This window comes from Nylanderia fulva, unplaced genomic scaffold (genome assembly GCF_048542155.1).
Source record: "Nylanderia fulva isolate GAGA-0341 unplaced genomic scaffold, ASM4854215v1 Scaffold920, whole genome shotgun sequence".
Classification (NCBI taxonomy): domain Eukaryota; kingdom Metazoa; phylum Arthropoda; class Insecta; order Hymenoptera; family Formicidae; genus Nylanderia; species Nylanderia fulva.
Genome location: NW_028191048.1, coordinates 8,206 through 16,280, shown reverse-complemented (window position 1 = coordinate 16,280; position 8,075 = coordinate 8,206). Strand labels below are relative to the sequence as shown.

The 8,075-nt window shown below is 28.9% G+C and overlaps 1 pseudogene; it reads right to left on the bottom strand.

Moving 5' to 3' along the window:
- Nucleotides 1-2,737: 2,737 nt before the first annotated feature.
- LOC146719599 (2-hydroxyacyl-CoA lyase 1-like) lies at nucleotides 2,738-6,715 on the bottom strand (annotated as a pseudogene).
- Nucleotides 6,716-8,075: the final 1,360 nt, after the last annotated feature.

Sequence of the window (8,075 nt, the reverse complement as noted above, 5' to 3'; positions counted from 1 at the left end):
AGAACAAAAATTAAAAACTATTTTAGATGACATTTTATAATAATTTTCTTTTATGTATTGCATTTTATTATATGTATTAAAATTTTTAATGTTTTAATTTAATTTATAAACATAAATATGAAATAAAATTGAAATTTTCTGAAATAGTATTTAATGATAAATTATCAAACATAAAAAATTAAATTTAATATTTTTAGTGTTTGTACCTACTGGACGCTCACCCTAGGATGTAAGAGAGAAAGAAATTGATGCTCTCTCCGGTAAAGCAGTATAAAACCATTAAAAGGGTCTAGCTTCATTCAATTAATAATCCATTAAAATAACAATTATTTTATAATATAGTATTTTAAATTTTTAAAAATTTAAAAAATTTTTAAGTTAATTGAGGAAGAATTTTAAATATAAAAATATTTAAATTTTTTTTCAATTAATTTTTAAAAAATTTTTAAAATTTTTAATATTTTAAATTTTTATTATATTAACATTATGGATTAACTCATTGCAGTAAAAATTATTGTTGAAGCTTTTATGGCACAAACGAACATCTTGTCATGTCTTTTAATTTTACTTTTAAAATGTTTTTTATAAATAAATGAAATATTATATATTATAATATTAAGATATAATATAGATTATTGATGTTCATTTTAACTCATTTTTTCTCTCTGCTACAAAGTACTTCGAATGAAGAACTTACGAGAACGTAGATGGCTCAAAGCAAGAATATTTAATCAGTAAAAAAACTTGAGTTCAAATATATCAATATCAAATTTTTTTTAATATAAATTTGGAAAATAGAAACATAGAATATTTTTTTATAGGGAAAACTTAAAAATTGATATTGAAATTTTTAATCATTTTAACCCCACATCTATAATAATAAAGCAAATAATTCCGTAATAATTTAAGTAAATCATTGCACCATCACACCATGTATGTAGATTTTTATTTAATTATTTTCCCGAATATTTTACATTTTATATGTGAGAGGTAAAAAATTTAATAGATTAAAAAATTTTAAAACGCCGAAAATATTTTTTTTATTTTTCTATTTCTAATTATCTATTAATATTATAAAAAAATGATATTGATAATTGAACTCTAATTTATTACTGGGTGATATACTGACTCTTGCATTGATTATACATTAACGTTTCACGTTATAATTTTGGACAATTTACATAGCATTTAATAAACAAAAAGAATCAAAATTATAAAATATCCTTATATAATATATGATATTAATATATATATATATTATATATATTTATATAACATAAGTATGCACATATTGCATACATATATACAATTTCAAAAAGGGTGCTTAATATCTTGCTACTTACTGCTTTCTGCTCGGAAGCCAAAAGCATTAGGCGGATCTCGCGTAACCGGCACGGTAATGAACAAGAGAACATGTTATCGGTCCTTGTCTCTCTTAGTGTGTCCGGTGAGCATGCAGTTGGTGTTTACGTTACGACATACCCATACATAAAACCCGAGAATTGTTTCTGGGCCCTTTGGGCCCCCACTGAAACCGGATTTTTCGCGTTGTCCCCCGCAACGAGGTATCCAATATCAATTCGGAGTTGCCTGGGTTGTACTGCGACCCTTAATCGGGTGTGCAGTGAAGTTGTCTCCGTTTAGTATCGATATTAAAATCGATATTAAGAATCGATAAATCGAAAATTACGATCGATATTTTTGCGAAGAAATCGCTTCTGCAAACACTTTACAAATGGCGGCTTTATTTACGCGCGAATCAAGTCAGACTAACCATATGCATTGTTTTTTCCCCGACTTTCGGCTTCGGCGGTTAAAATTCCATGATTTTGGGTTTTGAAATTAATATTAAAAAATATATATAAATATGGTGATACAATTGTGACTTTCAATTTCGATTCATTGACAGATATAATTAGTAATCGTTCTTTAATGAGGGAAAATCGACGTCGGATCCAGGAAACATTAATTCCATCAATGACATTACTTTGAAGATGTAAATATGCATATTATTTTAAGGTGTGTTTTTTTTCATCAATAACGGATAATTAAATTAACGCAATTGTGAATTTTTTCAAAAAAGGCCTGGAATGTATCGAAGGGCTTGTGAAAGACACGGACACTTGCAAAAGTAGTTGACACAGCGAATGAAATTCTATCTAAGAAGGCTCAGGATAGGGATTGAAGTGGGCAGATGTTATTAATGAGAGCAACCCCCAAAACAGGTCAGAAACGAATTTGTTAACTCGATCCCCATCCACAAAGTTATGGAAAAATTGGAGCAATTGAATAATTGAGATTGACTATAAACATTGTGTTTGTATGTCATATATATATATAAATATATATCATATATATTTAATAAACATTCCATATAATAAAAAAAATTTCAGGATTAATGATATAAAATATATAAAAATAACCTATTTACATACCCTTATTATTTTTAATAATATTAATTAATTGTTCTTGTATTTATATATAACTGACGAACCATATGGAAACCTATTAAATTCTTGCACTATAATTACATATTTCTAAACATTATATCTTTTTTATCATTATATCAAACTAAGATGTCAGATATTTTTGTGTGGTGATTAGTCTTTTATTACAGACAAATTGTTTGAGAAGCTTCGCATTTTTGAATTGTAAAAAGTACAATATCAAAAAATATGGTTCCAATGCACAGAATTTATAGCCCACAAAAATCCTGCACTCGTTATTTTTAACCATATCAATAATTTAACCTATAAATGTAATTCTTCAAAAAAGAGAGTGAGAAAGTATATAAATATGGAAATTTATCTAATAACATATTTTGCAACTTATATTTTGATTCTGTTAACCAACTGAATTCTTGGTGCTTGCGATCTGCTTGCGGGTTGATCATAAGGTTTATTAGACTGGACTGTCTTTACCTGAAACAAATTTTTTAAGTTGCACTCACTTTAACATTTAAAAACTACTGTCTAATAACTAATTCAATAAAACAATTTTACCTTGAGGGTTAGCTTTAGTGCTTGCTGAATTTGTTCCACATTTAGTGAAAAAAATCCTTTTTTACCAAACATTTCCATCATTTTCTCTTTAATGAGTTTCAGATGTTAAAGAATATGGAGGCGTCCTAAAAATATAATTTTAATTTAATAATGTATACAAGTATCTGAATATATAATCACATGCAAGAGTGTTGATATTCAGAAAAAATATATTTAGATCCTAAAAATTCTACAATAATATGAAACAATCTAATTTTTGTATTTATATTAAGATTTAAAGAGATACATACACTTGCGTAGGATCTCCAGATGCCTGCAACTGTCTGAAATTTTCGCTATCGAAACCACCGTATATACCGTTATTATTTACGATTTTAATAATCACCGGTAATTTATACTGCAAAGAAGAGAAGGTCGTGGTTTTGGGTTTTAATTTTAATATTTTTTGCGCATAAAATACCATCTTCTCTCTTCACAATTTTCTTTTGAGGTTACCGAAAAATAGTCTCAATTCCATTCCGGAGAATCGAAAGCGCTGTCCCCTTCCACACAGATCACTCTCTTTTTTGGTTGCATTGTCTTTACAATAAAGGGCAGCCGCGATTGCAAAATCCAAGTCCTAAAACCCATAGTACCGAATGTTCCGGGCGTCCCAATCTATGGCGAGGTAAATCGTTTAAGAGAATAGTTCGTCCGATTTTCCATTGTATTAGCTCCTTCGGAACAAATGATACAAACTGTAAAATATAGATAAGATTTTTACTATAAAAAATTTCAAAACACATGCAAATTTTTTATAATTTTATAAATTAATTTATGGTACTTAAGAATATAGAAAAAGAGAAAAACATACAATCTCTATATTAATTTTTTCTTTTTTTAAATATAAAAGCAAATTAAATACATGCATTTTTCGCAGTTTAAAAAAAACGTTCATCAAGCGTGCTTTCCCCACTTTCTACCAATTGTTTACAGAATTTTACATGTAAATGATATAAAATATAAAGTATACTTACCGTTCGGTTATGACATCTTGAATAGTTTAAAAAAGGTATAATAATTCAGAGGCACACTTGTATCCAATGACATGTGCTATAAATGAACGAAGAATTACCGCGAATTGATCGCACCAGAGAAAAGAGAATCTTTATTTAACGTATAATTAAAACTTATTACGTTAATTAAAATATATGCTCAGTGAACTAATTGCTTATTCTTCTCAGTTTTCGCCGCCAAGGTCCTTCCACACGAATCGTTTCGGTCGACGTGCCATTTCGACTTTTCAACACGTTCAACAAATATTCCGTTGCGGGCGCAATGTCCGTTGTATCGCGACGGCGGAAGGCACCGAAATTTGCAGCTCTTCGGCGCACAAATCGATCTACATTTTATATTAATATTATAAAAATAATTAATATCGTATTAAGAATCTTTCTTAATATTGTTTGGTTTTAATAGCCCTTAAATTTTTAAAAAATTTTCTTAAAAAAATAATTAAAATATTTCAATTATCGCCGAAGAATCTTACGAAAGATTACGTTTAATGTTTTAATTTAATTTAATTTCAATAAAAAAAAAAGAGAAAATTAGTGCATCCTATTGTGTATTTTCCCGAAGGATGCACTATCAAAGACTGTCACCGATTTAAACCTGTATGATTTTAACGTCGCTTTGAACTTAGGTGGTCGTCCAAAGTGCAACATCCAATTAAAATCTTGCGTCCTAACAATAAAATCACATCGGATTGTAGCAAGGCAGATGTCCGCGGCTGGAAACAAAACGCTCATCCGTATCTGGTACAACCCCTTTTCCCATCGGGTTGGCAAAAAGGGGTACATTCGTCGAATAGATAAATTCTTCACTGGATCTTCAGCTCGACCGTAAGCTGCACCTACGTATAAAGAAAATAAATAAAGGAAAAAAAAGGAAAAAGAATGGTAAAGTAAAAAAATTCTCTGCGAAATCCTTGCGCTTACCTTTACCGACTATCACCAAAGGCTTTTTCGCTCTTATCAATAAATTCCCCGCTCGCCGTTTTAATTTCGCATCGGGGTTAGATTAACGGCGGTGGCAAGCAAGGAAAAAAGCCTTAAATATTTTGTTTTCATCTGCACTTTGCGTTAATAATGTAGCGGGTAATCGAGATAAACAGCACCTGAAAGTAACATAACTGTTATAAAATATAAAATCGAATATTTTATATATTAAAACTTGAAAAAATAAATTACAATTTTTAATATTTTTATCAAATTTACTAGGAAATTTACTAAAAAAATTAATTTCTTTACCTAGTACTAGAGCTAACAATAAGTTTAAAAATCCCTCTAATTTTACCTGGTCTGCCGTAAGTAGCGAACCGCACAGCTTTTCAAATGCATTGGTATTAGTGGGAGCCGATGGTGGTCTTGCGGCATATTACAGTAAGGTCTGCTCGCCTCGACCTGAGGCCATTCTTGAATCCGCCGATCCCCTCGTGATCCTCCGGACAAGATCCGCCTAATCGAGCACAGGCCTGTAAAACATCCGAAAAAGGTTTTTACTATAATAAAACTTTGTGCTAAGAAGCCTCGTAAATTTTGAATAAATAGAAATAGTCCCAAAAACAAATTTCCTGTCGTCTTTACGCAAATATAAAAATGTATCATGTACGCGCAAACGAAATCCGATCTCTTTATTAGAAAAAAATAAACAGAACATATAAGAGTTATATAATCGCCTTGACGCATTGCTGTGATCAATGTTACGAAGATCGCAATCACATTACAAATCGGATGACAGTTGGATGGATAATTTCCATGACAATCATCAGCTAGACACGAGACAAACAAATTACGATGAAATTGCCGCATGTGTTGGTTTCCTTTATAAATACGAAAAAAGAAATTTAAATTTCTTTCATAATCTCATTCCATCAAATTTTGCATATTCCAATCTTTATATATATGTATTTCGCAATATTTTATGCATAATGTGATTCTGGACTTTATAATGTTTCATTCTAATGAAGTTTTTGCCGATAACGCAAGTCGTTGAAAATCGCGTTGAAACTGCAGTTAAAGAAGATTTAATAAAAAAATACAATACGGATCACTTTACCAATAATTTATTTGTGCATTTGCCATACCCCCAATAACATGTAGCAATCCCGGACCGGGGACGCATAACACTTTTTGCGGTTTTCCTAAAAAAAAATAAATATTTTTTGATATCATTATCTAGTTCCCTCATTATATTGTTTTATTTGCCGTGTTAAATTGCTTTATGTTATTATTTCGTACATAACGTTTGATTAACTAAAAAGGGCAGATAATGTGTAAAAAAAAAACCCTTTTAAAAAATACGAAAACGTAGAAAAAAAAAAATTACTAAAAAATAAAAACAAGAATTCTTTTTTTTAATAATACATTTATTATAAAAAATAAAATAAAATAATATAATACGTGTATAATAGATGTGTTTAATGAAATGTACATAGTAATGCGCAAATTTAAATTGTTCCATTGTTTTACAACGTTATATTTATCGTATATAATTAGAATCATTGTCTAGTATGATAATATGAAGTAAAAATAATTTATCAAGAAACCTTACTCTTTAAAATATCATAAGCCTGGGCGGCTAAAAAAGCGGCTTGCTCATTCCAAAAAACCCAGATATTGTGAAAACCCAAACAGTTTGCATGTCAGAGCCAGATCAATTACAGGATGTCCCATGTTTGCCGAAGACAAAAAGTTAAACCCTGCGCATTTGTAATATACATATATATAAAATATGATATATAAAAAAAAAAAATATAAAAAAATTCTGAGAAATAATATCGAATATATACATAATTAAATTTTGCCTTACTTGTTATAAACAATATGATATGTATTTTCTAAAAATGCATTTATGTGAGACAGTTTAAAATACTTTATTAATACAAGAAAATTAAAGATATATTTACAAATATAAAGTCACACAACGACCGATTAAATGTACTCTTGCAAAAAAAAATTTTTAATTGAGTTTTTTTTTTTTCATTTGATTGATAATTACCCTTTCATTCATGTGCATTTAATTTTTAAAAGAATGTGAAGCCTAAGTTGATCAACCCCTAGGTTGCGATATATTTACAGGGCTCTGATAACACATTTATTATTGCATCCGATAGTGTACAGAATGAAAATAAGAGACCCGAGATTCTAGTTATTACTTCAGTAGCTTCGATGATGTGTATAAAGTGATTTATGTTAAAGTTTTGATATACCCAAAAATGTATCAAGAATTTAATGAGCGTACATCGTTAATTACATCGCGACAAAAAACGTAAGTTATTAAATGATGTGAAAAAATAAAATTGGGCATACAATGCGATAAACGCATGTAAAAATGCTTTTATCACACTCAAGAATTGACTTGCATAAGAGCTATTTTAAAAATTAAAATTTATTCCATTTTGTGTGCGATTATTATTTCGCGCAAACATAAAAAAAATTCATCCAAAATATCTTTTCTTGTGCTACAAAAAAAATTTTTATTTTTTTAATTATTCGTTTATAATATTTTATACCTTAAAAAGGTGAGTATTGTAAGAAATATTTTTATAATTTTTTTTTTTATTAAATTTTTTCAATCCTTATCTTTAAAAAAATTTTATAGTCTGTTTTTAAATTTTGCTAGACACAAAAATTAAAAAAAAACAAAGAACCAATTTTGTAGAAAAAAAAAAATATATTAAGTTAAAAAATAAAAAAAATTAATTAAAGTAATTAATTATTTAATTAAAAGTCAAAGTACATGAGATTAAAAAAATCGTGAAGAAAACGTTTCCCACAAAACCCCAAAGTAGTCTTTGGAGTCCAATATATCCTCAATGTCCCCCATTCGTGGGGCCCAAAAGACGTTTTTGGCCCCGCCCCGAAAGTCCCCCAATTCCCCCATTTGGGGACGCCCCAAAGTACGTTGTGGAGTCCTTTTAAATTTCAACGCGAGGACAGTTGTAGATTTTAAAAAAGAAATTGGGACATTTACAATATAGATTATGTATCCTGTATTTAAAAAATTTTAATTTTTTTCGATAACATTCTTTTA